General features: G+C 50.5%; 1 long non-coding RNA gene across 1 annotated transcript; it reads right to left on the bottom strand.

Annotated features, from left to right (window-relative positions):
• Nucleotides 1–1,003: 1,003 nt before the first annotated feature.
• Nucleotides 1,004–7,457, bottom strand: LOC120762524 (uncharacterized). Its single transcript, XR_005703915.2, has 4 exons — nt 6,980–7,457; nt 3,632–3,690; nt 2,665–2,718; nt 1,004–2,013 (listed from the first exon to the last, which is right to left on the bottom strand). It is a non-coding gene; the product is annotated as an uncharacterized LOC120762524 (long non-coding RNA).
• Between the last annotated feature and the right edge of the window lie 1,195 nt (nt 7,458–8,652).

Below are 8,652 nucleotides of genomic sequence, written 5' to 3'. Positions count from 1 at the left end.
TCATGAAAGGAAAATGAAAAGAAGAATGAATGAGAGGAAATGGAGAGAGGGGGAAAGTATAAGAAAGAGCCATTATTTAACCAGACCTGGCCAAGGGTAAAGGTTTTAATTCTTTCCAAGTGCCATATGTGGTTGCCTGTGGGGGAAAGGCAAAGCCATATTTATCTGACTGAACCAATAATTCATATCTGTTTCAGAAGCCGACTTTGGTGGATTGTAGATCTACAGCTGTTCCTAGTCTAGGCCCAGACTTTCCCGGTGGGAATCACTGTAGCAACACGTCTGACTTATAGGATTCATATGGAGGGGGGATAGGAGACCCAGAACTGTAAATTCAAACCGTGTGTACGTTACTTCTATGTATTCAATTCAAAAGCATTTAGGGCTTTTCAAAACACTCCTTTCACTACAGGAAAACTCCCCCACACTCACAATTTAAAGGAAACAGATCTTTCATGTTTACCCTTCCTGTTTCTTGTAGGAGGTCTTGAAATAAAGGTAAGAATGCGAAGCCGTTTTATATTTTTCCAATAAAATTTGGAGCAGTTGCCCTGGTGGATGTGTGTGTGTGGAGGGGGATGGTGGATGTGTTGCTGGGGAATAAATCACGGTGTCAGGATTAAACAAAGAAGGCTCAAGAAATACTTTGACTTTCCGTTGCTTTGCTAAGGACTACTCAAGATTATGTTTCTCCTCAAATCTGGGGTTTTTTTTGACAAACACACGCCCCTCACAGCTTAAGAATCACCAAAGAGTGACAAGAGTATTTTTTTAGTCCATTTTCACAGCAGAAACTCTGGCGTTTTACCTGCTTGAGGAAGAGCCCCCTTTCTCCCTGGGGACACTCAGAGCTGGTGTCACCGCTGGTCACCTGGAGATGGCCAGGTCTGCATCTCTCATTGCTTCTTGATGAACTGACCCAGACCCAAACACAGAGACGGGAAAAGGAGATCCTCACTCAAAGCCCGTCCTGCTGGGAATGTCAGGAAGGTCCATGCACCAAGGAAGAGCAAATTTCCTTCAGGGATGTGCAGCTGAATCCACGGCAGAGCCCTGCAGTCCCTAAGATATCACCCTCTGGATAAATTGGTTCTGCCAAAGGGCCAAAGCACAGGTCTAGCTTAAAACTGACTCTCCTGACAGGTTTTATCTCTTTATTGATTAGAGCAGCAAACCAGGTGCTTCACAGCTACTGCAGGAGTCTGAATTAGGCACAGAAATCCATGGAAAGGAACATTAAAGATCATCTCATTCCAACCCCCTTTCCATGGGCAGGGACATCTTCTGCTATCCCAGGGTGCTCCAAGCCCCATCCAACCCAGCCTTGGACCCTTCCAGGGATCCAGAGGCAGCCACAGCTGCTCTGGGCACCCTGTGCCAGGGCCTCCCCACCCTCACAGAGAACAATTCCTTCCAGTATCCCATCCAGCCCTGCCCTCTGGCAGTGGAAGCCATTCCCTGTGTCCTGTCCCTCCAGCCCTTGTCCCCAGTCCCTCTCCAGCTCTCCTGCAGCCCCTTTAGGCCCTGGAAGGGGCTCTAAAATCTCTCCAGAGCTTCCCTTCTCCAGGCTGGGCACCCCCAGCATCCATTCTTCCATTTCCCTGTAGATGGCTGCTGGGAGGGCGATGGATTTGGTTTTGTTTTCTGCACCCTGCCTGCGGCTCCTGCCCTGGAAGGTGCAGAGAGGAGCTGCTCTCAGCCCCACGAGCCCCGGGCTGCTGCATTTCCTGGGCATTTGATCTCAGTTTTGTTTGCTTTCTGTCTCTCTGCCCGTGTCATGTATAATGTATGATTGCCATGTAAGCTCTCCTTGCTCGCCGCGCCAAGGAAAACAAGGAGTTTGGAGCGCTGAGTTAATCCGTGCTCTGTGCCTTGGAAAAGAATCGCTGCCGAGCTCTTCGTGGGGCCAGGACACGACAGAAACCTCTCCAAACCAGGCATTCTGTGCTCCTTTTACACCAGTGGAGGCTTCAGCCCATCTTCTCTTCCCTCCTGTCCTTCATCGAGGGCTCACTGTAAAGCAAAGGAACGGGACGTGAATGAGGATGGAGACAACTCCACAAATTCCACACCCCAGAACAACATGGAGAAAATGTTTTTCTCCTTCTAACACATGAACTGGGATTTTTTTTTTTCCCCTCCACTGTGCTCTGGAGCACAAAGCCTGGCCAGAGGAAGGACAATTCGGCACCTGGGAGCACCCAGGGAACTGCCAAGAGTGAGGTTCATGGTAGGGGGATTTTAAGCCCATTGCAGTTCTGATCCAGATGTCAAATCTCTGCTTCCTGTAACATTGCTTGCCTGCAGTTTTTGGCCTGGAGAAACACAGGGTTTACTCAAAACCATCTGAGAGCGCTGCTGTGCTCCTGGAACCAAGTGTCTGAGGATGGAACACACTGGGGATGATGTAAATGCATTTTAACAGGGGCATGGAACCCGTAACTGCAGCAGGCTCAGCCCAAATCTTCACTTTGTCTGAGCAGGATGAACTTCAGCAATTCAGGGAGCATCCAGCACTTGGAAGGATCTATAAAATTCTGGCTGCAGCAGCCCTTAGCTATGGATTCATATTTTCTACAACTGATCTTAGCACCTCCCCTTGGAAATGTCAATGACGAGCTGCTGCTTAATGTTAATAACTTTTTATTAATAACTATTTATTACCTCAGCAGGGGCCTGCTCCAATGCTAGGGCTCAGATGAGCGCTGGGACTCCTCCCTAGGTGAAGGAAAGTATTTCAGGACCATCCCTTGACTCTCAAAAAGCCAAAATCTTGTGGTACTCTTGACCCAGGGGGTGGATGGTGGTAGAAAAAGCAGGGGAACACTTTTAACTGAGCTTTTGATAAAGAAAAGCGTCCTGTTACATTTCCTAAAAGAGGTTCTCTCACAGAGAATGCAGTCATTTCAAGCCCTGCTCTCAAAGGCCTTGTTGGTAAATTGGAGCTGACAGAAAACTGCTTCTCTCTGAATTTCCCTGGCCGAGGCGTCACGTTGTGCTGGGTGACAGACGGGACAGACAGTGACAACTCACAGCCATTCCTGGCTGGCTCCAAAGGCTTTCCTGCCTCTCCTTGGGAAGGCTGCACCGAGGGAAAAAGCCAGCCAAGGCAGAGCTGGGGACAGCAGCTCTCAGCACCCACACCAAGCTGCAGGTCCTGGACCACACGCACAATTCCCAGGATCATATCATCAGTCTCTCATGGGATGCTGCAGAGAGGGACCAGAGGTGGGAGCTGAAGAGGTCCAACAACACCACAGGCCACTGAAAAACTGTTTTACAACAGTTTTGGAGCCATATTTGAGGACATTTTAAGGAAAAGAAGCAATATTGTGTGGAAAACCGCCTGCTCTGGGTGTGGTTTCCGCCTCACCTGAGCCAAAAATGAGGAGTCATCCACCCAAACACTTTTGTCTCTGCACAGAAACCCTCAAAAGCTGCCAGCCACCTCTTTCCATCCTCCTCTCTCTGTTTCCTGCTCAGCAGCATCTTTGCTAAATGCATTCCAGCAATATTTTATTGGGTTTGGGGTCTAGAGTTTGGGGACCTCCATGGACCTCCTCCTCCTCCTCCAGCAATTTTACAAACAAAATGCTGGCAGAGGGCTGGAAAAAAAAAAAAAAGAAATCACCTTCATGTTCTGTAGAGGATCTGCCCCAGAGTGCCTACAGCCCACACTTAGGAACCATGCTGCAAAATCACAAAAAAAAGAAAAGGGGATTAAATGGTTTCCTTTCCCTCTCTGGGCTCAGCTCTTCCCCACCCCCTCCGAGGCTGGCCCTGGAAGGGGTTTTTGCCTTTTCTCAGGTGATGGGGGAGGGATCCAGGCTGGACCCAGAGGCCCCAAACCCTGCTCTGACTTTGCTGCCTGAAGCACAGAGCTCTCAGAAAACACAGATGAAAGGGAAGCTGGGGGAGGGCTCCAGACTGGGAGAAACAACCCTCGTGGCAGGTCCTTTGGCAGGGGTCAGGCTGCAGGACACAGAGGAGATATATTAAAAGGGGAAACTGAAGGAATCTAAATAATCAGGCTCCCCACTGGATAATGCCTTGACAAGAGGAGATGCTGCGGGAGCCAACGAAAACTGACTCGCAGAGAGGGGCAGAAAAGTAAAAACTCCCTGCACAGAGGGGCTGGGGCTGGCCACGGAGACCTGGGAGGCAAGGGGGAAGGGCTGAAAGCTGGAAGGAAATTAAATAATAGCCTGAAATTCCCAGGTGAAGAACAATGGAATTGAAAACAGAAAGGCCCCTGAGAGATAAACAAATCAGCACGGGGAGGCCGAGCGCAGAGAGAGAGACCTGGGGGCTGAATTCTGCACCCTGCCCTGCCATCCCACCTGGCTGGAATGGGGTACAGCCCTGCCAGGCACCCCTCAAGGTTAGGGGAGCTCCTAAGTGCCTGCCCTGAAAGTTCTTACAACCTAAACCAGCAAAGCCACGCAAAAAATATCAGCTATCCCTATTTATCTGAGACCCAGAGAGATTGAACCCAATGCTCGTACCCTAAAAGGCTCTTTTACTCGCTGCTTTTCTAAAAAGGAGGATAAGAAATGTCCCTGCTTTCACTGGGGAAAGCCAGCACAGCCCCATGCAGAGTTTGCTGCAAGACGAGGAATTAAATCCGGGGAAGATCCCTGGATGTGCGAGGCATTCAAGAGGCGTATTTCATGGAATATCCATCAGGAAACAACCTGGGAGAGACAGAAATCCATGGAGCAGCTCTGAATAACTTCTGACACAGGTGTTACAAACTGCTGGAGCCTCGCTGGCTGCGACAGATGTGTTTTGATTGAGGACACGGTCCTCGGAGGGTGGGAAATTATTGACTTGGAACCAAACAGCAGATTTTTTTTTTTTTTTTTGTCTTGTTTTGTTTTCTTTTTGGCAATTCTGTTGCATTTTAAAAATTCATGGGCAAGCCCTGAAAGCACTTTACCAATAAGCATTAATATTCCCAGAGGAGAGACGGAGGCTTGGGGAGTGGGAGTTGCTGTACCACAACGCAAGAGCGAGGTAAAGAACCCAGAGAGCTTCCACAGGGTCTCCTCACAGCATCCACACAGAGTCCTGCTGGAGTTTACCCACTGCACTCATACTGGACCTGCCTGCCCTGCTGAATTCCCTACAAGTGGAAAAACACAGGAAGTAAAAAGGAAAATGGGAATTTTTCAGCTCCAACTGAAAACTGTTCCCTAATATTGAATCTCCTTTCACGCCCTGCATTCTTCCAGCACCAGCCCAGTTTGTGTGTTCAAAAGCCTTTTCTATTTCCTTTTCCAGTGCCACATGCTGCTGTGTCAACATAATGCAGGGTCTTCCTAAACAAAGGAATGTGTGTCTAGAAACCATCCACAGGGAACCACGGCCAGAGCCCCACCAGCAGGGGAAAACCAGGAGGTCCCACGCTGCTTTTTATGGCACAGCTTAAGAACTGGGAGAAGGTAGTCTCTGATAAAGGATGGGGGAGGTCTGACACCCTGGAGGTTCTTCCAGGAGGCCAAGGGTTATCCCTGCACAGGGGAGTTCATTTTTGTCCTCTTCTGGACCTCAGGAGCAGCTAAAGGTGTGCAGGGATGGGTTTAGATTCCTCCTGTGCCCATCAACCACAGCCACAAGGAACCTGCAGTGTCAAGAGAGCCCGCTCTGGTCCCGGCTCTGCTCCCAACTTGTCATTTCATCTGGGCCAAGACACTTCCTCTGCCTTGTTGACTTTGACTCAAGCTGGTTCCGAGGCTGCAGCCAAAAAGGTTTTCATCAGAAAATATGGTTCAGAGGGGAACATATGACCTGCAGCTGAGCTCTGTCGGGGTGTGAGACCATTGGATTGCACAGTGGCATGCCAGACCTCCTCATTTCCATGTAGGATTGATTCAGAGCACTGCCAAGGATCTGCAGGAAGCATATGCATTTGTTTAACATGGTGGGAGCACAAGGAGGAAGCTCAGGAAACATCGAGCCTTGTTGCAAGAAATCCCGGCCTAGGCTGAGCCGGGATGGAGTTTTTCCCCAGGTGCCCTGTGGGACACTGCAAAGGAGAAGTGAAGGCAAAACCAGCGCCCCCGATAACGAGGTGAGCCCCACCTTTCCTGCCCTGCCTGGCACTGGAGATCCAAGGGCGAGGACTGAGCCTTCCACCCAGCCCACTCCATTTGTACTTTCTATAGTTCTCTCTATTTAAGTCCAGAATGATTTTTAAATTGCACAGACGACCTGTGGACCGGAATCTCGGTGCAATTTGCCTCTCTCAGGAGAGCAAGGGAAGCCTCTTCACCCTGCTCAGACCCGCCAGACTTCCCTCACGAGGACTTGGCCCCCTCATTTAGAAGAAATCCTAAATATTTGTTTTAATTGCAAAACGGATCCTCATAAACCAGCAGGCCCCTGTGCTATCAGGCTTTGGATTGCATCGAGCCTGGCATGTGGGCTCATGAGGCAGATGGTCAGGGAAAAGCACCTTGGCACAGCCTTCCCTGGCATCTCTCAGACAAAGGGCTGCACCGGGGACAAGCATTTCATCTTTCATCGCCCCTTTCCAAAGGCTGCATCCAGCAGGGTGCTAAGCTCCTGTCAGTCTCTGTCAGCTCTTCGCTCCCAATGTCTTTCTCCCCGCAGTCTGGCTGCTGGGGGAGTGAGGTCTCTTGGCAAAAGCCAAGCCTGGGTCTGTTTTCTAGCCGTGGGCGAGGCACCAGCTCCGTCTGCATCCCCAGCTCCCTTTCCTGGAGGTTTTGAGTGCCTCCATCCAAAGAGCGCCCGGGCACACCCCTCAAAACCCAGACTGTCACAAGCGTTTAACCCTGGCTGACTCTGATCCCAAATTCAGCATTTGGGAGCTCCCCAAAGGAACATCTCTCACGCGCCATTGGGGACAGCGGTGGGGCAGCTCTGCTCCTCCAGGGAAGGGGAGTGGCCTACCCAGGAATTCCAGATGTTTCCCTCTCCCTCTAACTCCCAGAAATGAGCTGCTGCTGTTCCATACCTCCCGTGGAGACAGAGGAACCAGAAGAGGGTTTGTCCTGCAGCCTGGAGCAGGAGCGCTGATGAGGATTGGCCTCCTGCGAGCAACCTGAGCACGGCTCAGCACACGAAAACTCTGCCTCCATTTAAACTCTTCGAGGGATGAGTTGAGAAAGGAAAAAAAACCCAGATTCTTACGGGTGCAAGTGATATTCCTCCCTGTCCTCCCTAATAGCTGCTCAGATAAACTCCAATCCAAAATGACACCAGCAACCTTTTTACGCCTCCTTATGGCCAATTTAGCCCATTTTAGGAGATCCAGCATGGATGGCACGAGCACAGGCTGGTAAAATTCGAGCATTTAAGAGTATTAATTTAGCCCGGCACATTAAGTCCGCAAATCTTTCTGCCAATTATTTTGGATAATTGTAACTATCACCACAAACAGTTTGAGATGTACAGGATCTGCAATTATCTGTGTTTTCCCCCCACTGTAAATGAAAGGGATAAGGAGCAGACCCATCAGGGAGCAGCTTAAAGCTTCTATTTGCTGCCGGGAACATCTGAACCATTTCTCTGACACCTCCAAAAATTGATTAAGGAGAAAGGGGATGGATGAAGGGAGATTTGTTTACAAACAGGCTGAAAAGGGGGCCTGGAACTGGGGAAAGGCATGATGGAAAAAGCTGAAGAATGGAAAAAAAAAAAAAAAAAAAGGGGGGGGGGGGGGGGAATAAAGGAAAAATAGAAGAAATGAGGAAATGAAGAAGCCCGACACGACTTTTTCGCAGCCCAGTTGGGGCTTTGGCTCTGGAAGGTGCCGGGGGAGGGTGCAGACCGCGAAGAGCGCCCATCTCCAGGGCCAGCTGGTGCCAGGTCACCGCTGCCCCCGCAGCAGGGACACTGCCCACCCAGGGAGGAGCCAGGCTGAGCAGATCCAGCCGGGAATGCCACTAGAGGGCCCCTGGGCCGGCGGAACGCGGCTCACCCTCGGGCTGAGCATCCTCCTCCATCATCATCATCCTCCTGGAGCCGCACAGGTGACCTTTCACAGGGTGCCGCTTCCAGCAGCACCGCAATCGCTGTCACCCCGGGCTGCTGGAGATTAGAGAGGGAAAACGCTCCTCGCTCAGGCTCCGGGGCTGCTCTGGAGGTCTCCATCCAGCCCCAGCCTATTTAACATCTAATAAGCCAAGCACAGCCTGGAGAAGCCTGATTTCCGAGCCAGAGCAGCATCTTGCACCCATTCGAAATGTCCATTTGGAAATTCAGTGTGAATAACACAAACATGAGACAGATGCTGCCACTTACCCAAATGTCTTGGAGGAACAAATGGGAGGCGAATTCGAAAGCAAATGAAGCAACCAGATTGTAGCTCTTAAGTGGACTCTGTGCTACAGCGAGGGGAAAACTTGGCAGGGAGGGACCCAGTGATCACCACTTCGCTTGAGCTACATAAACCATAAGAGCACGTGGAGCTGTTCGCTCTGAAGCTGAAGACTTAATCAAAAGCAGGTGAAAAAAATCCTTTTTTTTTTTTTTTTTTTTTTGGACGGCGGTTTGTGCCTCCACGGGGACAGCTCGGAGCAGAAAAAGCCGCTGCCAGAGGCTGTGCTGGGTCACCACAGGTCCAGCGGCAGCTGCTGCAGGATGTGCAGCAGGTGCACGGGGAGATTTTGGACACAAACCTCTCAT

This window comes from Hirundo rustica, chromosome 23 (genome assembly GCF_015227805.2).
Source record: "Hirundo rustica isolate bHirRus1 chromosome 23, bHirRus1.pri.v3, whole genome shotgun sequence".
Classification (NCBI taxonomy): domain Eukaryota; kingdom Metazoa; phylum Chordata; class Aves; order Passeriformes; family Hirundinidae; genus Hirundo; species Hirundo rustica.
The sequence above is the reverse complement of the archived record's forward strand: the minus strand, read 5'-3'. Positions and strand labels throughout refer to the sequence as shown.